Source organism: Peromyscus leucopus, chromosome 9, assembly GCF_004664715.2.
Source record: "Peromyscus leucopus breed LL Stock chromosome 9, UCI_PerLeu_2.1, whole genome shotgun sequence".
In the NCBI taxonomy this organism is placed as follows: domain Eukaryota; kingdom Metazoa; phylum Chordata; class Mammalia; order Rodentia; family Cricetidae; genus Peromyscus; species Peromyscus leucopus.
The window spans coordinates 105,315,510-105,341,450 of NC_051070.1; the positions used below are offsets into that span (position 1 = coordinate 105,315,510).

Here is a 25,941-nt window from a genome sequence, read left to right on the forward strand (position 1 = left end):
GAAAAGAAAATGGCATTGGTGTATCTGGGACGGCGAATAGAGCTCAGTGGCAGAATGCTTGCCTATCAAGTCCGAGGCCGTACGTTCAACCCTCAGCGTTGCAAATGAATAAATAAACACAGCAGGTATATACCACAGTAAGCTTTGAGAAGGAAAGGAGGTTTTTGTTGTTGTTGTTGTTGAGACAGGGTTTCTCTGTGTAGTTTTGGTGCCTGTCCTGGATCTCCCTCTATAGACCAGGCTGGCCTTGAACTCACAGAGATCCTCCTGGCTCTGCCTCCCGAGTGCTGGGATTAAAGGCGTGCACCACTGCCACCCCGAGAGAAGGAGAGGAATTAAGGAATTGAGAGTTTAAACAACTTGCCCAAGAGCACAGAGCTGAGACACAGCAGGACTGGGTACAAACCGATGGCCTCGTTCCAGAACCCCCTGATTCCCTGCTCTGCCATGGCCTCCAGGGTGCTATTTCAGAGTCCCCCCCTCCAAAATTTCAAACAGTCCAGGCACCCGGCCTGACTGGGGTCCAGCACTGAGCTGCCTCACCCTTGGAATCTTTCCTGGGGTCTCACCCTTGGAATCTTTCCTGGGGTCTCACCCTTGGAATCTTTCCTGGGGTCTCAGCCTTGGAATCTTTCCTGGGGTTTCATCCTTGGAATCTTTCCTGGGGTCTCATCCTTGGAATCTTTCCTGGGGTCTCAGCCTTATTGGTCATGTACCAGTGCTCGTGGCTGGCCACCACCTGCAGCGGCCATGCCAGCAGAGGAGAGTGCTGATCAGAAGAATCACAAGCCATGGTTACCTTTCTAGAGCTTTATTGGGAGAGGGGGGGGGAGAAGGAGAGAGAAAGAGTGAGGGAGGGAGGGAGAGAGAGACAGACAGACAGACAGACAGACCGAGCAGAGGGAAGAGAACGGAAGGAGAGAGTGCAGAAAAGAGGACGCACAGAGGGTACACCCGCTTTTTAGGCTGGGACACCATTGCAGGCTGGCGATGTAATTAAGGACAGAATCCTTACATCCCAGACTTTCGCTTACTATTAAAAAAAAAAAAAAGCAGGTAGACAGGAATAGGGGCGTTGTTCCTCTCAAAAACTGCTTCCCCTGACAATTGGATGTCGGTTGGCTCTTGGGGGAATGGAGAAGGGGAGTCTTCTGAGGTAGCCAGGCGTTGTGGGACGCTGTCTGTCATCCGTTTGCTCTGGAGACATGTATCTCTCTTGGCTGTGGCTGGGAACTTTCTGTTTGACAAGATGCTGGTGACACAGAAAAAAGCTTAGAGAGAAAAGAATCATTATTATTTTATGTTGGTAGATCCGGCCTGTCCAGATGGATTTTGAAACATGTTAAGCTTTATCAGAGACAGATTATTTTAAAGCACCTGTTTCCTTTACTAGTTCAGCATCCAGGAGACAGGTGATCAATTGTTAAAAGCATCTCATAATAATAGATGTTTACATTAAAGTCTTTTTGTTGTGCCCAGACGCTTTTGGGTCTGGGGGGTGTAAATATCTTTTAGCTGTTAGTTTCTTACTTGATGGTCTCTGGACTCCGGCTCTGTGGTGGTCCTGTACCATTAGCTGAACAGTGAGTTAGAACAGGGAACTGGGAAGAGAAAAGCTTGTGGTGCATGAGAACTTATTTTTTTTTGGAATTGGGGACAAGGCAAAGATCAGGGTCCTGTCTGTATGCACGTGAGAAACACAGGCAGTAACTCTAAAGGTGCAATTAAATCAGGTGAGGTGGTAAGTCTGTCCTCTATACCCAACAATAAAGGAGAGGTGGCATCCCAAACTCCCAGGACTGAGTCAGTGGCTCTGGTGTCCAGAAGGAAAGAAATGGATTGCTTCCCTGCTGCGTTCTGGGTTCCCTGCCATGTCTGTAGCCAAGCCTAGGTCTGCTGGAGGTCTTAGCTTGGTGTACCCATGCGTCTTGGCGCCTGGGGGCAGCCAGCTGACTCTGTCTTTCTAGGCGGCACTTTTAACAAGGCTGTTGATGGCCTGGCAGGGCATTCACTAGCCCATGGCCTTTTCCTCACTTAAAACAGGGACCCAACAGCTTTTAGAAGTCAGCGAGTGCCAGCACTTGGCAATTTTGTTTCCAGGCTTTTATCTCTTCCCTGGCACACCTTAAATGCCACAGATGACTCTTTTGCCACAGATGACTCTTTTGCCACAGATGACTCTTTTGCCTGTGGGGTCAGGAGCCTTGCTCTCCAGATGTTTAAGTTTTAGTCCGGGAGGTCTGGGGAACAAGAGACGGATTTTACTCTGTGTCCTGAATTTTTTTCCCCCTGATGATTGGTGGCTTAAGGACAGCTTTTGGAAGATCTGCCAGGAGGCAGACTATAAACCGATCCTTTTGGAAGACTTGTCTGAGGCTATCAGCTGATTTTTGGCTTAAGGGCCATCCTGACTACTGTAAACTTATTTGTATGGATCTTAGCCACTTCCAGACCCGTCTGTGCCTCTCAAGGCAGTTTGAGAATGAGTGGGTGGAGTTAAGGTGAGTTAGGGAGAGAGTCAGTAGAAGCTGCCCAAGCCCACCCATTTGAGCCCACCCACTGAGGGTGGAAGTCAGACAGAAAAGGTTGCATGTGGCAGAGGCAGAAGTGGGGAGGGAGAAGGGTTTAGAACTTTAGCAGAAAGCTTGGAGATAAAGTAACTCTTTTATTTGCCCATTCACTGTCAGAAGTTCCCACAACGCTGTTATGTGGCCAGGTTTACCGGTACCCGCCCCTATCCACCAATGTAGGTGGTAAATGTATCTGCCCCTTTGTCCCATGGCTGTAGTCAAGAGAAAAATAAAAAATTAAAATAAGTGGGATCAGACTCCAATCTTGGGCGTCCCTGAGAGTGGAGAGAGATCTAAGAATCAGCTCAAGTTCACCATCCTCTTCGACGAGGGATGGGAAGGGCTGCGGCTGCACTGCAGTTGGTCCACCTTTGGACCTTAGACAGCATTGACCCCCTTGTCAGGAGCAAAAATGTGCCTGCCGTTGCCAGCACAGCCCAAGGACAACCCCCGGGGTGTCCTTTGCAAAGAATATAGCTCAGACTACAGCTTCGAGAATGGCAGACTCACTGTGGTGAAGAATCGCAGCGGTATCAGTAGTGGTAGCTGTGTGGGGTCCAGCGGAGGCGAGGGATGTGTGTGCGTGGTCTCGCTGGATGGGGGAGAAGGCAGCAAGCGGCAGCAGTCAGCAGGTCCTCGGTGGTCTATCCGAGTCTGCATGGCCCCAAATGTTGGTTATGCACTGGTGCTTGTGGCTGGCCACCGCCTGAGGCGGCCATGCCAGCGGAGGAGATACCGATCAGAAGAGTCACAAGCCATGGTTACCTTCCTAGAGCTTTATTGGGAGAGTGGGGGAGAGAGAGAGACAGAGACAGAGAGACCAAGTAGAGGGAAGAGAACGGAAGGAGAGAGTGCGGGAAAGAGGACACACAGAGGGCACGCCCCGGCTTTTTAGGCTGGGACGCCATCGCAGGCTGGTGATGTAATTAAGGACATAATCCTTACAAGCCTTGGAATCTTTCCCGGGGTCTCATCCTTGGATACTCAGTTTGGGTTCAGAACTTTGAGGTGACTTGTTCAGGCCTCCAATGCCAAAGCCAGAACTGGAGGCCACACTGGCCCAAGACATTTGTCTCCCACCCAGCTTGTGCAATAGGGAGCAGGGGTCAAGGCCAGCCCAGTCAACCAGCCTCTGAGCTCCTTATCCAGGTGGGTGAGTCACAGGCATCCACTGCCGGGGAGGAAGGGAAGAACTGAGGATCGATGGTCCCACGGACAGGAGGAAGGGGCAGAGGCGGCGGCTCAGGGCAGGCAGGGTGCTCCTGCATACACCTCCTCCCCAACTCACAGATTTCAGGAAGGCGTGCCCAGCTGGGAGCTCTCTGGGCCGGAAGAGGAAGTGTAGGACCAAGGCTAGCGTGGGGGCCTGGGGGCAGAGGAAAGGCAGGTAGACCTGGCCCTAGGAAGTCTCTCACCTCCCAAGCACCTTTGCCAAGGTCTCTGCTGCTCCCCTAACCCTTGTTCCGGACTCAAATGAGAAACATCCAGGTAGCCTGCTCCAGGAAGACCTTTCTCCAGCCTATGGCACCTGCAGTGTCCCCTCCCTTCAACCCCAGGCACATGCCCTGGGCTAACCGCTGGGAAAGGAAAAGCCAAGTTCCCTGTGGTCTTAGACCTGAGCTTACCCAAGAAGCCCCACCCCGTCTCTGAAGGCTCTTGGGTGTGTTGGGCTGTGAGTTTGGGGAAATAAACCTTCCAGCCTCAGCTGCTTTTAATTGACTTCTCTCTCTCTCTCTCTGAAGTTAAATATTGATTGATTGATTGAATTTTTAAAAATATCTTTAATTATATGTATATGGGGCTTTGTGCATATGTATATGTTTATTTATATGTATATATATGTATCTGTATATATAATATGTATAATTATATGTATCTGAGTGGGGGTTTGTGCACATGAGTGCAGTGCCCCCAGAGGACAGGAAGGGTGTTATACTCCTCAGAACTGGAGTTAGAGGCAGGTAAGAGCCACCCTCCATGGATGCTGGGGTGCAGTTTCTGATTCTCTAACTAACATGTTCTTAACTGCTGCTGAGCCATCTCTCCAGCACCCCACCCCACCCTTTAAATTTAACTTTATTTTTTATGACAGTCTCACTGACTGGCTGCCCTGGAACTAGCTATGTAGATCAGGCTGGCCTCTAACTCCCAGCAATCTGCCTGCCTCTCTCCCAAATGCTGAGATTAAAGGCATGAGCCACCATACCCATGGCTTATTTTTATTTTCTGATACAAGTCTCATGTAGCCCAGACTGGCCTCAGACTTACCATGTAGTTAAAGTGGCTCTGAACTCCTGACCCTCCTGCCTCCACCTCCCAAGTGCTGACTGAGATCACTCAGTACACTACTGAGCATCCTCCTGCCTCCACCTCCCAAATGCTGACTGAGATCACTCAGTACACCACCATGAATCCTCCTGCCTCCACCTCCCAAGTGCTGACTGAGATCACTCAGTACACCACCGAGCATCCTCCTGCCTCCACCTCCCAAGTGCTGACTGAGATCACTCAGTACACCACAATGAATCCTCCTGCCTCCACCTCCCAAGTGCTGAAATCACGTGCAGCACACGCACAGCTGCTTTTGGGGCATTTTTGGTTTTGGTCTTGGAGACAGGGTTTCATTCCGTAACCCAGGCTGGCCTCCGACTTAGCAGTGATCCTGTCTCCCAAGTGCTGGAATTACAGGTATGAACCACCACACTGGGCTTCTTAGTTGACTTTAAAAATCACTAATTTTGGTCCAATGAGATGGCTCAGGGGATAGAGTGCTGGCTGCTGAGTCTAATGACCCAAGTTCAATCCCTGGAACTCCATGGTGGAAAAAGAGAACTTATTCCTGCAAGTACTCCAGCCTCCACATTCACATCATGGGGCACACGTGCACACATGCAAGTGTTCACACACACACACACACACACACACACACACACACACATATTTTTTTGTTGTCTTTTCCAGACCATTTCTTTGTGTATCCTTGTTCTCTGTGTAACCTTGTTCTCTGTGTAGCTTTGCGCCTTTCCTGGAACTCACTCTGTAGACCAGGCTGGCCTTGAACTCACAGAGACCTGCCTGCTTCTGCCTCTTGAGTGCTGGGGTTAAAGGCGTGTGCCACCACCACCTGGAAAAATAAACAATCTTTCAATTTTTCTACTAAAATATCACTGTCTGGATGGTAGTTGCACAGGCCTTTAATCCCAGCACTCAGGAGACAGGGGCAGGCGGTCTCTCAGTTTGAGACCAGCCAGGTCTACACAGAGAAACCCTGTCTTAAAAAAAGACAAACAAGGGGCTGGAGAAATGGCTTAGTTGTTAAGAGCACTGGGTGTACTTTCAGAGGTCCTGAGTTCAATTCCCAGCAACCACATGGTGGCTCACAACCATCTGTAGTAAGATCTGGTGCCCTCTTCTGGTCTGCAGGTATGCATGCAGACAGAATACTGTATACATAATAAATAATTTTTTTTTTGTTTTGTTTTTGTTTTTGTTTTTTTTTTTGAGACAGGGTTTCTCTGTGTAGCTTTGCACCTTTCCTGGAACTCACTTGGTTGCCCAGGCTGGCCTCGAACTCACAGAGATCCACCTGGCTCTGCCTCCCGAGTGCTGGGATTAAAGGCGTGTGCCACCACTGCCCGGCAATAAATAAATCTTTAAAAAAAAAAAAAGACAAAATATCGCTGATCTGAGGCCAGGTGACTGACTAAACCCACTTATTGAACTCAGGAGACAGAGACAGGAGAATCAAGAGTTCAAGTCCAGACAGGGTTATAGGGAGGCCTTGCCCTGAAAAAGGAAGTGAATTCAGTAAATCACTAAATGCATCCGAGCTACACACTAGTCCTACCTGCTTTCTGCACACACACACACCTCTGCTACATGGGTTGTGATGATGACGGTCACCTAGGTCACTACTTCACTGGGCCTGTCAAAATATCTTAAGGGTGACTGACACATGCTGCCTTAGCCTGGGGTCATGCTTTCACTATGTAGACAGGCTTGTCAGTCAGCTCAGGGATGTTTTTTAGGGCTGGCAGTAAAAACTGACTGACCTTAGACTCACCCAGTCCCTCCAATCCCCATTCAGGGCTGAAGACGTCAAGACAAGCGGGACTATGTAACAAGTCTTTCTCTGTCCCTCCAGCCAGCTTCCAAATAACCCCACGGAGATTTATTATTTATTATGAAAGCTCGGCCAATAGCTTAGGCTTGTTTCTAAGTAACTCTTATAACTTAACCCATTTCTAGCCCGGTGGTGGCGGCGGCGGCGGCGGCGGCGGCGGCGGCAGCACACGCCTTTAATCCCAGCACTCGGGAAGAATAGCCAGGCAGATCTCTGTGAGTTCGAGGCCAGCCTGGTCTACAGAGCAAGATCCAGGACAGGCACCAAAACTACACAGAGAAACCCTGTCTTGGAAAAAAAAAAAAATTAACCCATTTCTATTCATTTACATGCTGCCACGTGACTCATGGCTTGTTACCTCATCTCCCACATGTCATACTTCATGTCTCCTCATGATTCTTTCCCCTTTCCCAGCATCCTCTGTGCCTGGAAATCCTGCCTAGCTATTAGCCATTCAGCTTTTTATTAAACCAATCAGAGTGACACATCTTCGCGGTGTACAAAAAGATTATTCCACACTAGGACTATGCCATTTTAAAACCGATATGGGTATCCAGATCTGTGACATCACAGGGCTGCAGGCCCCCTGGAGAGATGCCTGCACAGTCCAGGCACCCAGCCTTCTAAGTAAAGTCCACTTTCTTCCCCGTGCCTAAGGACAAAAGGGCTTGAGTTAGCTGAATTTTGCTCCAGGGCCCTGGCCTGCAGTCTTCTTGTTGGCTGGCATTCTGAAGAAATCTTCCTCACTCACTGGACCCCTTGATCATTCAGCAGACAGACTTGGGTTTGGGAATAAACATCCATCAATCCATTTAATGTCCATGAAAACACTTTAGGGGAGGGTGTGGTGGTGCACACTTTTAATCCCAGCACTCAGGAGGAGGAGGAGGAGGAGGCAGGCGGATCTCTGTGAGTTTGGGGCCAATGGAGTGTACAGAGTGAGTTCCAGGACAGCCAGGGCTACACAGAGAAACCCTGTCTCAAAAAAAAAAAAAAAAAAAAAAAAAAAAGAGGAAGAGAGAAAAGTGAACACCCAGGTCATTGCTGCCCTCAGCCTAGCTGGTGGGCTTGGGTGACCTGTGGCCTCTTTCCTTTGCCTGACACAGAGGAACATAAAAAGTCTCACCTTTGGGGTTAGACTTCACCCTCCCGTATCTGTCCTGGTTGGACTCCAGGGCCCTCGGGGCACACAGCCTACCGTCGGTGCCAGAGCCAGTGGGTGGAGCCAGGGGTCCTGTGTTTACCAGGGCCCTGAAGTTTATACCCATTGCAATAGATTTGAGTCCTGATGTGAGAGTTTGACTAAACCCTACTGATCTTTCTGCCTCAGTTTTCTTCTGTAAATCCATGTTATTTCAGCTCACTATACGATTCTAAAAATTATACAAGAAACTGTAAAGGAGTGTGTGTGTGTGTGTGTGTGTGTGTGTGTGTGTGTGTGTGTATGTGTTCTCCAAAATGCTCAAGAAAAAGCCCTGCTACTAGTGTCAACTTCAGTTTTGAGCTCCCAGGATGACCAGATGGAGTCCCCAGCTGAGGAACCATGGCCACTGGGTGAGGAGTCTCCGGGATCTCTGCCTAGCCCTTCTGCCTTTCTTGGTTGCCTTTCCCACTCTAGTTAGTGTTTGGTTGGAACCTCCAGCTCACCCCTACATGATCCGGAAAACCCCATTCCAGTCTCTCTCTCTCTCTCTCTCCAAACCCCACCCTATCTGAGACTCTCCGAACAAAGGGAAGGCACCAAAAAGCCCAGTTCCAAATTCTTGGCAACTTCCTCTCCTGAAGCTGCCAGCTGCCCAAATCCCTGCCAGCTGTTGACCATCCTTGGGCACAGACCCAGCTTGTGGCAGACACATCAGCACCCTTCTTCTACAACCTATATAATCTCCTCGCTTTAGTTTGGGCACGTGGCTTCTCCGGCCACCATCTCTGGGACTGGAGACCTCTTCCGGGAGTTGCTTTGCTCAAATAAACCTGTTGTTATTGTCAGGATCCAGCCCTCACTCCTGCACATGCTCAGTGTGGGTTCTTGTGTCTTACGTCATCAACAGGCAGGGGAACTATGTACCTGCCTTAAAACGCTGGTCGCAGACCTCCACTCTCTCTGTCTCTCTCTGCTCCCTCCCCACTTAGGCCTGCCCCCCCAGCCTTTCCCTCCTAATAAAGCTCTAAAAGTACCACTGGGTTCTGTTGTGACCCTTCCATGAGGTAACCAGCGCAAATTACTACCAGTTATACTTTTTCAATTAGGCTTGATCTGGCTTACTGCGTCAGCTGAGAAACCTATTATGGGGGGTGGGGGAGGTCAGAAAATCTATTAGTTAGATCTCTCCCTTCCCTGTGGTGAACCCCCGGGGAAATTTCCTCCCTCCTCCATCCCTCACACCCTCTTAGTCCTATTCCCACCCAAAGCCCAGTAATCTGTCTGCTGACCTGCTCCTGCCCTCCCTCTGCAGGGTGAGCTGGCTCTGGTGTACTTAAAAAAATCAAAATCAGGCTGAGTGGTGGTGGCACATGTCTTTAATGCAGGAGGCAGAGGCAGGCAGGTCTCTGAGTTGGAGGTCAGACCGGTCTACAGAGAGCTACAGGCAGAGAAACCCTGTCTCACCCCATCCCCCAAATCCAAATCAGTGTTCAGATAAGCGGCTGCAGCTGTCCTTGATAACCCAGAACTCCCCCAAGCCAGGGCAGTAACAAGACCTGGAGCAGCATGCCCAGGGTGCCAGTGAGGGGAGCCCTACCTGAGCATCAGTGGGTGCACCTTCCTAGGGCACACCCACAGGAGCAGCAGGTCTCTGTAGTGTGGAATCCTCAGACCCCATCTCCCGGAGATGGAGGTGCCACACAACAGCCACCTGGGCCAGTGCTTTGGGAGTTGCTGGAGCCCATCTGAGGAGGTGCCAAGCAGGTAGCAGGTCCGAGGCTGTGCACGCGCCCCCCCACCCCAAACACACACCAAGCTGTGGTAAAGATCCACTGGAATGGACTTCTGCCTGCTGAAAGACCTCCACCTGCTGGCCTCCCAGCACAGGGCAGATGGGACCCAGAGGTGCCTCCAGACCCCATGAACTTTTTTTTTTAACCACCTCGGGTGGGGTGGGGATCTGTTTGTTACTTTGAAGTTTCCCGTGTCAGGCAGATGCCAGCCTTAAGTTTCTCCACATCTAACTCCCTTCTTATTCCAAACTGGTAAGGAAACAAGCCAAGAAGGAGGGGCCCGGAGCCGTAGATTATTATGAGCGCTCAGGGGCAGGGCTCGCCAACCTCATTGTCTTCCTGGCTGGCCTGAGGGAAGAGACTTCGTGCCAATGGCATGGGGCTAAGGACACTATCTTGTTCCAGCGAGTGGAAAGGACGACCCCATTCCAGAAGACGTACAGAAAGTCTAGTGGTGTTAGGGGGCGGAGGGTAAGGAACAGTGGGGTGCACACTCCTCACAGGCTCCAACCCGGGCTCAGTGTTAGCCTCTTTTCTACAAACCTGTCTACTGAGCCGCTCTGCCCTCGACGACTGGAAAGTAGGGTTCCTGGCGAGCGTACTCTAACCAGATTTAACTCTGCACAGCAATGGGTCCCCAGGGCACTGCCTTTACTGCGTCCTGCTTCCTTTCCCAGGCTCGGACAGCGCTGCCAGGCGTCCAGGAACCAGGCTGTTAACCAGGATCTAACAAGGCGAGCAAAGACCCTAGCCATCAGCAGTGAGGAAACTCCGGGATCCGCCGAACTTGGCCCAGGGCTCTCTGTCCAGCTGGTGCCTCCTTGATCTGCCCTTAATTAAAGCTCCTATTGTCCTACTTTTGGAATCATTTAGTGATTTCACCAAGCAGAGTCCAGCTCTTTGGCGCCGTTAGGGGCGGGCTTCCCATCCTCTCCGCCGCCTGCTACTCATTAACTTCAGAAAGCAGGCTGCACCTAGGATGGGGGGGGGGGGTACTCCCGTCCCCTGATCCTCCCGGGACTCCTCTCTGAATGGAGGCGAGGTGCTGAAGGAGGCTGGGAGAGGGGAGCCGGCGCCTGCGGGGACCCTCGGGTTGCAGGAAGGCGACGGAACCGCGGGAGCTGTGCACCCGGCCACACCCTGCGCTGACTCACCAGGAGGGACCGCTCGGTCTTCCAGCAAGTCCCAGAAGAAATAGGGCTCCTGCAAGCCAGCTCCCTTCCCAACCCTCAGCACGTGTGCACGCACGGGACCTCAGCTCTGGGCGCGCCCTGCTGCTGCTGTGACTCACAGTGCCGCAGGGGGAGGCTACAGCCAAGCGCCCATTCATCAGAAACAGTGCCACACCCCAGGGGATCTCCGCCTACCTCCTTTCCCATCTCCAGGCCTTTATGCCTTTATTGTCTTGTCGCCCTAGTAGTACCTTCTCCCAACTAGTGCATAAAAAAGTTTATCACTTCAGTTCAAAAATAAGAATCACGCCCTCCCCAGTTCCGCGGAGATTAAGAAAAAGCAGCTTTCTGTGCAAGCTGGCCCCAGGCTGTCCCTCAAGGCCTTCCTTTTGCTTCTTCCACCCTCCCTCAGGGTGCTGCCCATATTTGGATCCACATGGCTAACTGTTCCCCCAAAGAAGACCTTCCCAAGTGTGCAAAATGAGCTGATACAGTTACCTCCAGCTCAAAGGGAAGGCCCTTTAAGAGACCCTCGAAGCCGGGCAGTGGTGGTACATGCCTTTAATCCTAGCACTCGGGAGGCAGAGGCAGGCCGATCTCTGTGAGTTCGAGGCCAGCCTGGTCTCCAAAGCGAGTTCCTGGAAAGGCGCAAAGCTACACAGAGAAACCCTGTCTCGAAAAACCAAAAAAAAAAAAAAAAAAAAAAAAAAAAAAAAGAAAGAAAGAAAAGAAAAGAAAAGAAACAAAGGGACAAGGAAAGAAATGATCCCTCCTTTCTTACTGACTTTATAGCTTGGAATAGTCCCCAGAACTGGGGTGGGCACTTGTAATACCAGGACACACAAAGAGCAAAGGGGAGACTACCTGTTTGATCAGGACAGCAGTGGAGACCCTGTGCGGTCTGGAGTCCTTTATCCAATCCCAACCTCACTGAGTCTGTGGCAGCTCTGCTCTGCTCTGCTCTGCTGAAGACACAGGTCTGAATTAGGCTCTCTGTTCCGGTAGATTTGTTGACTAGAAAGCTTAGTTTTCCCCACACTACCTGCTGGGGAAGCCCATTTTCAGGTTTCCTAGTGGCTGTACCCAGCAGGTGTGCACAGAGAGGATGATTGGGCACGGGCCTGGGTGCAGGGTCTGAGATGACCACGGGCCTGGGTGCAGGGGTCTGAGATGACCACGGGCCTGGGTGCAGGGGTCTGAGATGACCACCGGCCTGGGTGCAGGGGTCTGAGATGACCACGGGCCTGGGTGCAGGGGTCTGAGATGGTCTGCACTTGGCTGTAACTAGCAAGGGGGAGGTCTTTTGCTCCACCCCTCGGCTTGTTATAAATAGACTTTGGAATAAAGTTCTGGGCGGTGGATAAGGACCCAGGCCCACCTGAGTCTGTCCTGTGTTTTCTCTGTTTCTCTCCCCTCTATTTCTAACTAGTCTCTTATTCCTCATTCCCTAAGAGTCCCTGGGGTAAATAAATGTGGGGACTGGTCCCCCTCAACCTGCACTCCAAAGCCTTGCACTAGCTACCCAGCTGTCACAGGCATTCCTTTCCTCTCAGCTGCACGCCTTCCTCTTTAGTTCCTTTCCCACGACCATCTATCTGGTCCAGCTCTTCTTCAGGGGCTAAGACCCACACTGTCTACAGTGCACTCATAAACTACCCTTGCCTGGCTGCACCTGGCTCTCCCTTGGTTCTTGTCCCGTTTGGCAGAGCACACACACACACACACACACACACACACACACACACACACACACACCCATAGCAATTCGAATACAGGGGCCTGAGGAAGCCTGAGGCATCAGCTCCCCCTGGAGCTGGAGTCAGGTGGTCATGATCTGACTGACACCAGTGCTGGGACCTGAACTCAGGTCCTCTGCAAGAGCACTACTCACCCTTAACCCCTCTGCAGCCAAAGCCTCTCATTATTTTATTTATTTGTTCGTTCGTTCGTTTATCTGCCTATTAATATGTTTATTTACTTTGGGGGGGGGGTTCAAGACAGGGTTTCTCTGTGTAGCTTTGTGCCTGTCTTGGATCTTGCTCTGTAGACCAGGCTGGCCTCCAACTCACAAAGACCCACCTGCCTCTGCCTCCCGAGTGCTGGGATTAAAGGCGTGTGCCACCACTGCCCACCTATTTACTTAGTTTGAGACAGGATCTCACTAGAGCCAGGCTGGCTTTTAACTCTCCACACTCCTAAGTCTCAGCCTCCCCAGTACTGGGTTACGAGTCTTGGTTCCCTTTGGACTGCAGACAAGAGCAGAATTTCCTACTCCCCAGGCTCTCTTCCTTCCCTTTCTCCCTGGTAGTTCTCTCCTTCCTACTCTGTGGAAACACGTAGCGTTTACATTCCATTGCCCAGCCCTCCATCGCCCGGCCCTCCATTGCCCGGCCCCCAGCCCCGCCTTTGTGTGTGACTTAGATCTACAGAAGAAGATAGCAAAAGCTTCCCACCCATCGCCCCTCCCCAGAAGTGTTTTCAAGACTGAAACACTGATAAGATATCTGGGATCTGAGTTGACAATTTCTACAACTGGGTAAAGGGCCTGTAAAGATTTAGAATATTCCAGTATGCATGGCATTTCCTATTTTTTAAAAATGTTAAAATAAAAATTAAGAAAGAAGGTGGGGTTGTAGAGAGACCGGTCTGCAGTTCGAGCACCTGCTGTTTTGTAGACAACCTGGGTTTAGTTCCCAGCACCCACATGGTGGCTCACAGTCATATGTAACTCCCATCCCAGGGGATCCAGTGCCCTTTTCTCGCCTCCAAGAACACTGCTTACACATGGTACATATACATGCAGATACATGCGGACAAAGCACTTACACACACGCACACACACACACACACACACACACACAGTTTTTTTGAACGACAGGACTGTGTACCTCATACATGCCAGGCCCAGACTCTACCACTAAACTACATCACCCCTTTACCTGAGAAGGGGACTCTCACTAAGTTGTCCATGTTGGTAAGGAGCTAGCTCATTTTGTACTCTAGGGAGGCCTTGACTTTGTGCCATTCCTGCCTCAGCCTCCTACATAGTAGCCAGAAATAGAGGCCCAGGCCCTGAGGCCTGCATATACCGAGTTTCTAATGGGTCGGGCATGCACAGGAGATAATTTAGCTCCCTGGCCATCCTCCTGGACTCCCCTTTGATTTTTGTTATACATACTCCCTCCTCTTCATAATGCACAGGAAAGCCTGGTTCCTCCATCTGCTTCCACTGTGTATGCACATACCCCTCTCCAAATGCGCTTGCCAACCTTGAATCCCTTGACCTCCACCTGCATCTGGCTACATGAACCCCCATCTCTGAACAATGCTATCTTCCCCCAGCCCCAGTAAGAGTCAAAGTTAGACAGTTTCTATCCTGATCAGGTAAGAAGAACAGAAGGGCCAGCCTGGCCTGCATTAGTTTTGAGTGCATGTGCTATGAGGCAAATTGTGTCCTCTAGTAACCTTTTAGGTAGAATTCCCTAGGTGTCATTTTCTGCTGGGGTGTAATTGGGTGTGCATTTAATTATGATCAGACGCATTATGGGATAGGACATGTTCAGTAAAAAAAAAAAAAAAAAAAAATGAGTGTATGACCTAATCTATCAATCAAAGCCGAAGCTACACCCTAATAACCAGTCCCTCTTTCTCCTGAACCCCATAATGGAAGCCCCAAATAATGATTGGGTTCCTTGAGTAGTTTCTCTGGCACTGCACGACTTCAGTTTGAACAGGGTTTCTCTCTTTAGTCTGCATTATCACTTCACTCCACATACAACAGTCTTGCTTCAAAAAAAAAAAAAAAAAAAATCCTGGAAACATTTGACCCAGCCTGGGACTACGGGAACATGAACTGCTAATAGTGTTGATCTTGTCAAATGCATATTACAGTAAGCCTTGTTGAAATAGACACCTGCAAAAACCAGGTTAAAATCAAAATGGAGCTGGATGATGGTAGTGCACGCCTTTAATCCCAGCACTCCGGAGGCAGAGCCAGGCTGATCTCCGTGAGTTCGAGGCCAGCCTGGTCTACAGAGGGAGATCCAGGACAGGCACCAAAGCTACAGAGAGAAACCCTGTCTCAAATAACAAAATAAAAAAATAAAAATGGAGCTCCAAGTGTGCTGGCATATGCCTTTAATCCCAGCACTTGGGAAGCGGTCAGAGGCAGGAGGCAGGAGGGTCTCTGTGAGCTCGAGGACAGCTTGGTCTACACAGTGAGTTCCAGGACAGCCAGAGCTGTGTAGAGAGACCCTGTCTCAAAAAACAAAAACAAGCAAACAAACAGGTCAAAATGGAGTCACTCAATCTAAAGTTCAGATTGTCACCAAGACAAAACTCATCTGTTTATCTGTCCCTCCCAGATATCTGGATTAGAGCAGAGTTACCCAACAGGCCAGTTTCAATTGACAATCCTCTGCCTTAATCCTTCTACAAAGAGGCAACCTGAAATAACCTGCTGTTCACTAATTATTACATGGTGTAATCTGGTTGTCTGGTTGGTTAGGGTGTTTTTGTTTGTTTTTTCTTTTCTTTTCTTCTCTTCTCTTCTCTTCTCTCCTCTCCTCTCCTCTCCTCTCCTCTTCTCTTCTCTCTCTCTCTCTCTCTCTCTCTCTCTCTCTCTCTCTCTCTCTTTCTTTTTCGAAACAGGGACTTCTGTGTTCCAGGCTGGCCTTGAACGTGTTCTATAGTTGAGGGTGGCCTTGAATGTCTGACCATCTTGCCTATACCTGAGTGCTGAGATTATAGTTATGTGCCACCATATCTGGTTTATATTGTGCAGGGAATTGAACTCAGGGCTTCACGCATGCTAGGCAAGTACTCTCCCAACTGAGCCACATCCCCAGCACAGACACAGACCTGCCTTTCTCTCCTCCTACCCTCTAGTCACTACTATCTGCATCTATGAATTTCGCCTTTGTAGAGATTATATATAAGTGAGACTATTTAGTATTTGTCTTTTTACACTTTTATTATTTCACTTAGCATAATGTTGGGGTCCATGTTAGCACAAGTGGCATCATCTTCTATTAAAGCTGATTATTGCATTGTACATATGTACTGAACCGTTGCTGGCCACTTTTGTTTCTGGTTTTATTTGTTTGTTTTCTTGAGACTAGGTCTCATGTAGCCGGTGCTAGCCTTGAATTCATATAGAGCTGAGGCTGACCTTGAGTTGATACTCCTGCCTCCCAAGTTCAGGATTGCAAACACCACACTTAGCTCAGTCACTCTTCCTTGATAGACATTTGGCTGATTCCAAACCTTGGCTGTTGTGGCTAACTTGAAGTGAGCATTGGAGTGTGGGTATTTCTTTGAGACATGATTTCATTTCCTTTGGGTCCGCGACCAGAAGAAGGACTGCTGGGTCATATAGGCCTTCTTTCTGTCTTCAATATTTCAAGGACTCACCAGACTGTTTTTCACAATAGTGGTGAGCTGACTTACATCCTCCCAGAGCGTCCAAGGGTCTGCGTTCCTCATGTCTTCATCTATACTTCTTGTCTTGTGTCTTCCGTTTTGTTTTGTTTTCCAGTGGTTTAGTGGTTTTTTTTGTGTGTGTTCGGAGTGTGGGGTGGGGCAGGGTGTGAGGATTGAGTCCAAGCCTTGTGCTCCACTGAGCATCCTCAGTTTCTCTGTCTCTGTCTTCTCTCTGTCTCTGTCTCTCTCTCTGGCAGAGTAGTGCACACAGGGCTTCACTTTGTAGCCCAAACTGTTCTGGAACTCATGGCAATTCTCCTGCCTCAGGCTCCCTAGTCTTGGGTCAGAGGTGTGTGTCACCATGCTCAGTTCCTCTTGAGTTCTTGACAATCGTCATCTAACAGGTGTGAGGTGGTGGCTCCTGTGACTTTGGTTTGCTTTACTCTAGTGACCAGTGACACTGAACACCTTTCCACACATGTTCTTTTTTAAATTTGTTCATGGGTATGAGTGTTTGCCTGCACGTCTGCATGTGCACCAGGTGTGTATCTCCTGCCCGTGGAGGCCAGAAGGAGGCCTCGTATCCCCTGGAAGTGGAGTTCGGGAAACCAAACCTGGGCACCGCACAAGAGCAGAGGCCTTAACTGCTCTGGACTGCTGAGTCACCCCTTCAGCTCCTTTCCAGATGTTCTTAGTTACTGAAGAGTATTTACTGCGTTTGGGGTCTAGAGATGAGGCCCAGTGGGAGAACACTAACTGACCACACAGAAGGCCCAGGGTTGGCTGCTCAGCACCTCACACTACATATAGGCACATACGTGTGCCGTGTCCCACTACATTCTTCTTTGAGAAGTGCAAGCGTGCATTTGGTGTTCCCTCCCACATTGTTGCCATAGCCACCATTGTCTCCCCAACACCGTCTCTATAAAATGATTCTGGTTTTGTCTGTGTGTGATGGTGTGCCCTGAGCCGCGGCACACGGGGGAAGTAAGAGGATGACCACGGGAATTAGCTCTCCCTTTTCACCACTGGGACCTGGGATCAGACTCAGGCTGCCAGACTTGGCAGCGGGCGCCTTTACCCACTGAGCCATCCCCCAGTCTCACTTAGACCTTTAATTTCCCTTCCATAGTCCCCGACTGTGGGGTGCGCTTTCTTGGGCTTCTTAGGGTCATTTCTGCACTCGCTGTTACATCCTCTGCTCTTCTGTTTTACCCCTTGCTTATGTAAGCCACCCCCCCATGGCTGGCATCTCACCTCAGAATCCTGACAGTTCCGACTGACAGACTTCTTCCATCACAACGATTGTTTATTAAGCATCTTCTGTTTTTTTTTGAAATCCGTGTTGAAAGGTTGGGTGATAATTTTCATGTGCCTTCTCTGAAGTAAAGCTTTTCTGGTGGGATTTATCTATGTGTAATGTGATTTTATTATTCTTTTCATAATTAAAAAAAAGGTTGGCAGATCTTTGAGTTCGAGGTCATCCTGGTCCTCGGAGTGAGTTCCGGGACAGCCAGGGCTATACAGGGAAACCCTGTCTTGAAAAATAAAACAAAACAAACAAAGCAAAAAGTGTGTTTCTGGCTGGTGAAGGCTCCATAGTAAAAGGCACTTTCCTCCACCCAATGAACACACACACACACACACACACACACACACACACACACACACATCAAATAAGTAAACAAGCAAATGACTAAGATGCTCCGTAGCATCTGCCCGTCGTAGTCCATTGTGCCTGGAAAACTGAAGTGCAGAGATCATTTAGCCTTGGAATTTGAAGTCAGCCTGGGCTGCGTCAACAGACCCTGTCTAAAAGAATGTTTTTACTGTTAGGCAGACAAAAGTGAAATGTAAAAGTGCATGTAGTGTGCCGTAAGAAATCGTACACGGCTGTCTTGTTATTTCAGCCATGAGGACATTGGTGACCTACAGGGGGCAGCAGAGAGAAAGGGACCAAGCAGAAAGAAGGAAAGAAAGCCAGAACAAGGCTGTAGCTGGAGTTTTCTCCAGTCCTGCCCAGCCCCACGGACCCCGCAACCACTTATACTCAGAAGCTTATATTAATTAAACTGCTTGGCCATTAGCTCAGGCCTACCATTGTCTAGCTCTTACTCTTATACTCAGCCCATTTCTGTTAATCTATATGTCGCCACCAGTTCCATGGCTTTACCTGTTCCCTTTACATGATGCTCCATTTGCGGCAGGCTGGCGTCTCCTGACTCAGCCTTCCTGTTCCCAGAATTCTCTTTTTTGCTTGTCCCGCCTATACTTCCTGCCTGGTTACTGGCTTGTGGTGGTATTCTAATTGTACTGAAATATTATTTTGATTGTATGTTAATAAATAAAGTTGTCTGGGGGTCAGAGCTATTAGAGCCATAGCAAGAGTGTGGCGGTGGTGGCACACGCCTTTAATCCCATAAGATCTCTGTGTGTTCAGGGTCAGAGCTATTAGAGCCATAGCAAGAGTGTGGCGGTGGTGGCACACGCCTTTAATCCCATAAGATCTCTGTGTGTTCAGGGATACAGTCAGCATTGGAGACATACCTTTAAGACCTAGGGGGCTGTACATTCAGACAGTGACGAGGCAGTCATGTGTTTGGGTTTACAACCAATGAGAAGGCAGAACGACATACTATAAAAAAACAAACCGACAGGAAGTAGGTCTCTTTTCGCGAAGCTGGGACAGCAGAAGGAAGGGTGAGATTTAGCTCTGAGCTCTGACCTCTCGACTTTCTCTTTTACATTGTTTCTGTGTTTCTTATTTAATAAGACGGTTGGTTACATCTACATCTGGCGCCCAACGTGACAAGAATCCATTAAAAACTGCTTGGCTTGGCGGCAGGTCCGCTTTCCCGCAAGGGCGGCAGGCGGCCCGCGGCGGCGGCGGCGGCGGCGGCGGCGGCGGCGGTGGCACGCGGCGGCCGGCGGCGATCGGCTTCTTAGTCAGAGCCTGGGTCTAGTTCTGCTTGACCTCAGGCTGGACTATCGGTGAGCTGCTTGCTTAAATCCTGCTTGCTTAAAGCCAGTGCTACAAACAACTCAGAGTTGCCCTGCCGAACAGGGCCCTGCCTGTAAAGCCAACGCACGTGGTCGGAGCTTAAGGAAGCCAGACCCAAGCCTTGATTCGGCACAAGAGGGAACACGTGGCTGCATTTAAACTTTAGCCAGCTACGCTTTCTTGCGCTCTCTCTCTCTCTCTCTCTCTCTCTCTCTCTCTCTCTCTCTCTCTCTTTCTCTTTGGATTTACACCTGGGACACTAGGTGGCTGTTTTGAAAATCCCTCGGATTTCTACTGTTCTACGCAGATTTGGTAAGTCATAATATATCAGATATTTTAAAGGAAACTATCTAAAAGAGAATTTTTTTCCACGTTTTAAAAAAAATGGGTTTTATGTGTACATTGGAAGAAAATTGGTTTTTGTTCGAAATTTTAGGCAGTCTGGCAATGGAACAACTATATAATATTAGTATTGGTGGAATTATGCACCTTATCACTATAATAATCCACATTTTAATATTTAAAAAGATAGTCAATTTAAGTGCCAGGATAACAGCTTTAGAAGAATTTGCTAAACCTGTAAAAATTCAGACAGAAGAAATTAACAGTGAAGTTGTTTCAAGTCGGGATCATAAGGTTGCAGAAAGAAAGCCTGTTTTCACACAGTCACCCTTAATTTATCCTGTAACCGTACAGCAGATGCCTGATCAAATGGCTACACAAAATAATTGGGCTCCAATTGAAATGTTGGATTTAAAAAGGTTTAAGGAGGCAATAGTATCTTATGGCATGCATTCCCCATATGTAAAGCAAATGTTAAACTCTTGGTCAACATATAATAGGATAGTACCACAGGACTGGCGGGACCTCGCACAAGGTGTTCTGGAACCCAGCCAGAGACTTCAATTTCTGACTTGGTTTAAGGAGGAGGCTAAAAACATAGAAAAACAATGGAGGGATAAAGGAATACAAGTTTGCCAGGATCAGCTTATGGGCGAAGGCCAATATGCTTCAGCACAAACACAATGTTTATATGATGTCCAAACCCTAATTTTATGTCGAACGGCAGCCTTGAATGCATGGGACAAAGTTGAGGAACCAGGAAAAAAATCTGAGTCATTTACAAAGGTGAAGCAAGGCCCAAAAGAGTCTTTTACAGATTTTTTACAAAGACTGGCTTCAGCAGTAAAGAGAATGGTCTCGGATTCAGAAGCTAGTAAGGCAATAATTGAATCTTTGGCCTTTGAGAATGCGAATGCAGCATGCAAAACAATAATCAGGCCATTAAGGGCAAGATCTGCACCTATGGAAGATTGGATTAGAGAAACAATTAATGTTGAAGCTGATGAGCATGATGATACATGGGTAGGAGAAGTAATTTCAAAAGGTTTGAGGAGTGTTAGATGTTTTGGATGTGGAAAGCAAGGACATTTGAAAAGGGACTGTAGACAGGTCATTCCCAGAAACAATGTTTCTTCAAGGAACAATGGCAACAGAAGGCCCCTTCCTTCTGGAGTATGCAGAAGGTGTGGTAAGGGAAAACACTGGACCAACGAATGTAGATCAACAAAGGACAGACAGGGTAATCCTTTGCCTCAGTCTTCGGGAAACTCCCAGAGGGGCCTCGCGCAGGCCCCCAGTGCAAATCCAGTTCAAACCTTTCCTGCAGCCATAGAGGAAATGCCTGCTCTGGAGAGCGATTAAATAACCAAATGCCTATTGGAATAAATCATGCTGGTCAGGATGATGAAACAGAGAGAATAAAAAATTCAGGAGAAAACATAAAGAAAATTTTTTGGCAAACTTCTATTAATGAACAAAGACCAAAATTAACAATAAAAATAAATGGTGTTTTGTTGTCTGGTCTGGTAGACACAGGTGCGGACGTTACCATAATTGCACCAGAATTTTGGCATCCAACTTGGCCTCTTCAGGAGGTAAACGTTCAACTGTTAGGAATTGGGACATTATCTCAGGTGAAACAGAGTGCAAGATGGCTCGAATGTATAGGTCCAGAAGGACAGAGAGGAAAATTAAAACCATATGTGGCTAACATAACTATGAACCTGTGGGGTCGAGACTTGTTGCAACAATGGAATACTCAGATTAACATCCCTCCAATCTCAGAAACAAATCATAAATTAGCACATGTTACTGAGAGAAATATTAGAAAATATTGTTCTAATGAGTGGTCACCAGCCATCCATATTATACAAGAACAGGGCACAATAACTGATGATCTTCCAAAGACACCAACAGCTCTACCTTTAAAATGGTTAACAGACAAGCCTGTATGGGTCCAGCAATGGCCTTTAACAACAGAGAAACTCCAGGCTTTAGAAGAGCTGGTAGAAGAACAGTTAAATGCTCAGCATATTGAAGAATCAACCAGCCCTTGGAATTCTCCTGTATTTGTTATTAAAAAGAAATCTGGTAAATGGAGAATGGTAACAGACCTTAGAGCAATTAACAAAGTAATTCAGCCAATGGGCTCTCCACAATCTGGGATGCCTTTGCCTACTCTGTTACCAAAAGGATGGCCTCTCATAGTTATTGATTTAAAAGACTGTTTCTTTTCAATACCCTTACAAGAAAAAGACAAAGAAAGATTTGCTTTTACAGTGCCTACTTATAATAATTCTCAACCGGTTAAAAGATTTCAATGGAGGGTCCTCCCACAGGGAATGTTGAATAGCCCAACTCTGTGCCAATATTTTGTACAACAGCCATTGGAAGTGATACGTAAAAAATTTCCTAAATCTATAATTTATCATTATATGGACGATATTTTACTAGCTGACTCAAATGCAGATACTTTAGAAATAATGTTTGAAGAAGTAAAGAAAATTTTGCCTTGCTGGGGATTACAAATTGCTCCTGAAAAGATACAAAGAGGAGATTCTATTAATTATTTAGGATATAAAATAGAGCTACAAAAAATTAGACCCCAAAAGGTGCAAATTCGGAGAGATAGACTACAGACTCTTAATGACTTTCAAAGATTATTTGGAGACATTTCTCATCTACGAACTATTGTTGGGGTGAAAAATGATGAACTGACTAATTTGTTCAAAACCTTAGAAGGAGACAAGGACTTAAATAGTCCAAGAGAATTATCACCTGAAGCTGAGAAAGAATTAGCCTTGGTAGAAAAGAAAGTGCGTGAAGGACACGTGAATCGTATTGATCCAAAGCTGGATTGCATTTTGGTTATCTTACCTTCTAGGCGTTCTCCTACTGGAATATTAATGCAGAGGGAAGATATTATATTGGAATGGATATTTTTACCAAATAAACCAAATAAAAAATTAAAAACTTATGTGGAAAAAATCTCTGACTTGATTTACAAAGGAAAATTGAGACTTCGTCAATTAGCAGGCATAGACCCAGCAGAAATTGTCGTACCATTAACTAAGGAGGACATTGAAAAATTATGGACAGAAAGTGAACCTTGGCAAAGAGCTTGCAGTAATTTTTTGGGAGAAATTAACAGCAAATATCCCAAAAGCAATAGAATTGATCTTATAAAGAGAGCTGAATGGATCTTGCCTCAAATTGTACGGCAAAAACCCATATCTGGAGTTCGTACATTTTATACAGATGCCAACAAAGAAGGAAAGGCTGGTTACAAATCAGAAAATTTAAGTAAAGTGGTTCAAAGTCCGTATAATTCAGTTCAAAAATCAGAATTGTATGCTATTCTGTTGGTATTAATGGATTTTTCAGAACCTCTCAACATAGTAACTGACTCTCAGTATGCTGAAAGAGTGGTGTTACATATTGAGACTGCAGAATTTATCCCTGATGCTTCAGAATTAACTTCACTATTTATTCAATTACAAGATACAATCAGGAAAAGGGATCATCCTTTATATATAACTCACATTCGATCCCATACTGGTCTGCCAGGCCCTCTGGCACAAGGCAATGATGAGATTGATAAATTATTGATAGGAAATGTGCTGGAAGCCTCAGAATTTCATAAAAAACATCACGTCAATAGTAAAGGTTTAAAAAAGGATTTTTCCATAACCTGGCAACAAGCCAAAGAAATAGTAAAGAAATGTCCTACTTGTTCCGTCTACAATCAAACGCCATTACCAGCAGGATGTAACCCAAAGGGTACTCAGAGAAATGAAATCTGGCAGATGGACGTGTTTCACTTTGCAGAATTTGGAAAATTGAAATATGTACACCACACCATTGATACTTTTTCAGGATTTCAATGGGCAACTGCTTTGAGTTCTGAAAAGGCTGATTCTGCAATCACTCATTTGCTAGAAGTTATGGCCATCATGGGTATACCTGCACAAATCAAAACTGACAATGCTCCATCATATGTCTCTGTTAAAATGAAACAGTTTTTTGCTTATTACAATATAAAGCATATTACAGGCATACCACATAATCCTACAGGTCAAGCAGTTATAGAAAGATCAAACAGAACTCTAAAGGATATGCTAAATAAACAGAAATGGGTAACAAAAACCCCCAGAAATAGACTGCATAATGCTCTTCTAACTTTGAATTTTCTGAATGCCAATGAGAAAGGAACAACAGCTGCAGAGAGACATTGGATAATAGAAAAAACTACAGAATTAAATCAGCCTATATACTTTAAGGATGTGCTGACCTCAGAATGGAAACCAGGGTATGTATTACATTGGGGACGTGGTTTTGCTTTTGTTTCTACAGGAGAAGATAAGCTGTGGGTACCATCAAAATTGATAAAGGTTCGATTTGAACAAGAGAGACCTCTTAATTAGAGGAGGTGATAGTTCATCAACCAGCATGAACATCCAATTTAAACTAACTTGTATCAATAAAACTTGCCTTTTCATTTAATCAGATAATAACCTGCCAAAAAGGAACATCCCCAAAATTAGTCTTGGGGAAAGGTTTTTGTTTTTGTCTTTTAGGAAAATGAAGGTTAAGGAATCTGAAGAACACTGGACAAATGAGACAACTGAAGAAAAGTGACAAATCATCTATCCAAGAAACAGAATGAAACGGTGTATGGGTATATATTATCTAAAAAATTTTATGTCTTCCTAAATGTTTGTTTCTGCTTTTCTCTAAAGATTTAACACTATTGGTCTTCTAACAGTCCCAGTTCAATTAAAATTTAAAGCTGACTTTGGAGTTGGAGAATGGCTCTCTCCTTCTTTAAACTCAAGCATGTTGTTAAAAGGAAAATGCAAACTCCCTGTATCATGCCAGAATAAGAGCCATCTTCTGCTATGGTACAGGACAAAAGCAAAATTAATTAAGGGACTATTCTATTACTAATCTCAACTCTTTGATTCTATTCTGATTCTTTAAACTTTTCTCAAAGTATAAATTTTATATCAAAATTTACAAGATTAATATATATATACATTTTAAACTTTGTTAAGATATGAATGGTCACATAGAGTACTAACTAATTCTAGAAAAAAGGCTAGCTGCATATATATGTTTTTGTGTTCGAGTCTCTTATCAGTTTTCTGCAGGAAATCACGGCCAGGCCTAACATCAACTGAAGTCTCCAGAAAGAAGATGGGGCCCCACAACAACAACAATTCCACGTGGACAATAATAATATCATTAAGCTGACAAACATCATCCATAGATCAGCTTTGAACTACGAGGTGCTCAGAGCAAATTTGAGATGACTAGCTGAGATGATCCAGTCTCAAAGACTACTTGAATAAGGACTTGAGATAAACCCTGAACTTTGGCATTATACACAGACTGGATAATGAAGGATATAGTTACCTCTCCTAGAATTTGACAATTAACCTAAAATTTTTCTTTCAGGATAAAGAAAACTTCGCCCATACCCAGCAGGAAGCAATTTTAAGAATACGACGCCCACATTCCCAAAGAGGTGGTGTGGGGCGGGTGGTTTTTTGGTCTTTTTAATGGGTTTTGGGTCTGGGATAATTTTCAGTATTTAGGGGGGTTGGTTACAAGTTATTGTCAAGGGTTAGGAAAAAGGCTAAGCAAAGGAGATTAGATTTAAGGTTCTTGTTTAAAAAAAAAAAAAAAAAAAGAAAGAAAGAAAAAGAAAGAAAAGAAAAAGACAATTACTAATTTTAAATACTTTACATTGGATTGAATTGTTTTATATTGTATACAAATTTGAAATTGATATTGTTAGAAAATGCTATATGTATATTTCTAATTGTATTTATTCCATCCATTTAACAATGTAATGCAAATTTCTGATCCTTGAATGTTATTATTATCAACTATTAGGATATAAAGAAATGAAAGCTGGTAGTTAGACATTATCATAGAACTTGTAGTCAGATTAGATATGTTTTAAAAAATTAAGCAGAGATGTTTTAGACAGGTCATCTTCAAACCTTCAGAGATCTACAGAATATGGCATTTAAAATGTTTTAATAACTTAGAAAATTTTTCTTTTTTGAGACATGTCAGCTCCTGGCAGTACTAATCTACTTCAGAGAAAATATGGGCATTGAAGAAACTGCATAAGGAGTCAACTTTCCTTGTGGCAAAAGTTAGCCACTGGACAACAAAGTATCCTCGAATCAACAGGACAAAATGGACAGACAGAACACGAAACAAGGGACTACTGATTCTTACCAAAACAAGTGTGGTTATGGCTTTATCAAAAGGCATCTTCTGAGGCCAGGACAATACGGCCCCATCCCTGAAATGGCCTTCGCATCCGGAAAAGGTACGGTGCCCTTTTCTTCAAAGCAGCTT

General features: G+C 46.4%; 1 long non-coding RNA gene across 1 annotated transcript; it reads left to right on the top strand.

Annotated features, from left to right (window-relative positions):
- Positions 1-9,941: 9,941 nt before the first annotated feature.
- LOC119088595 lies at positions 9,942-10,486 on the top strand. The gene is made up of 2 exons (XR_005092261.1): positions 9,942-10,101; positions 10,308-10,486. It is a non-coding gene; the product is annotated as an uncharacterized LOC119088595 (long non-coding RNA).
- Positions 10,487-25,941: the final 15,455 nt, after the last annotated feature.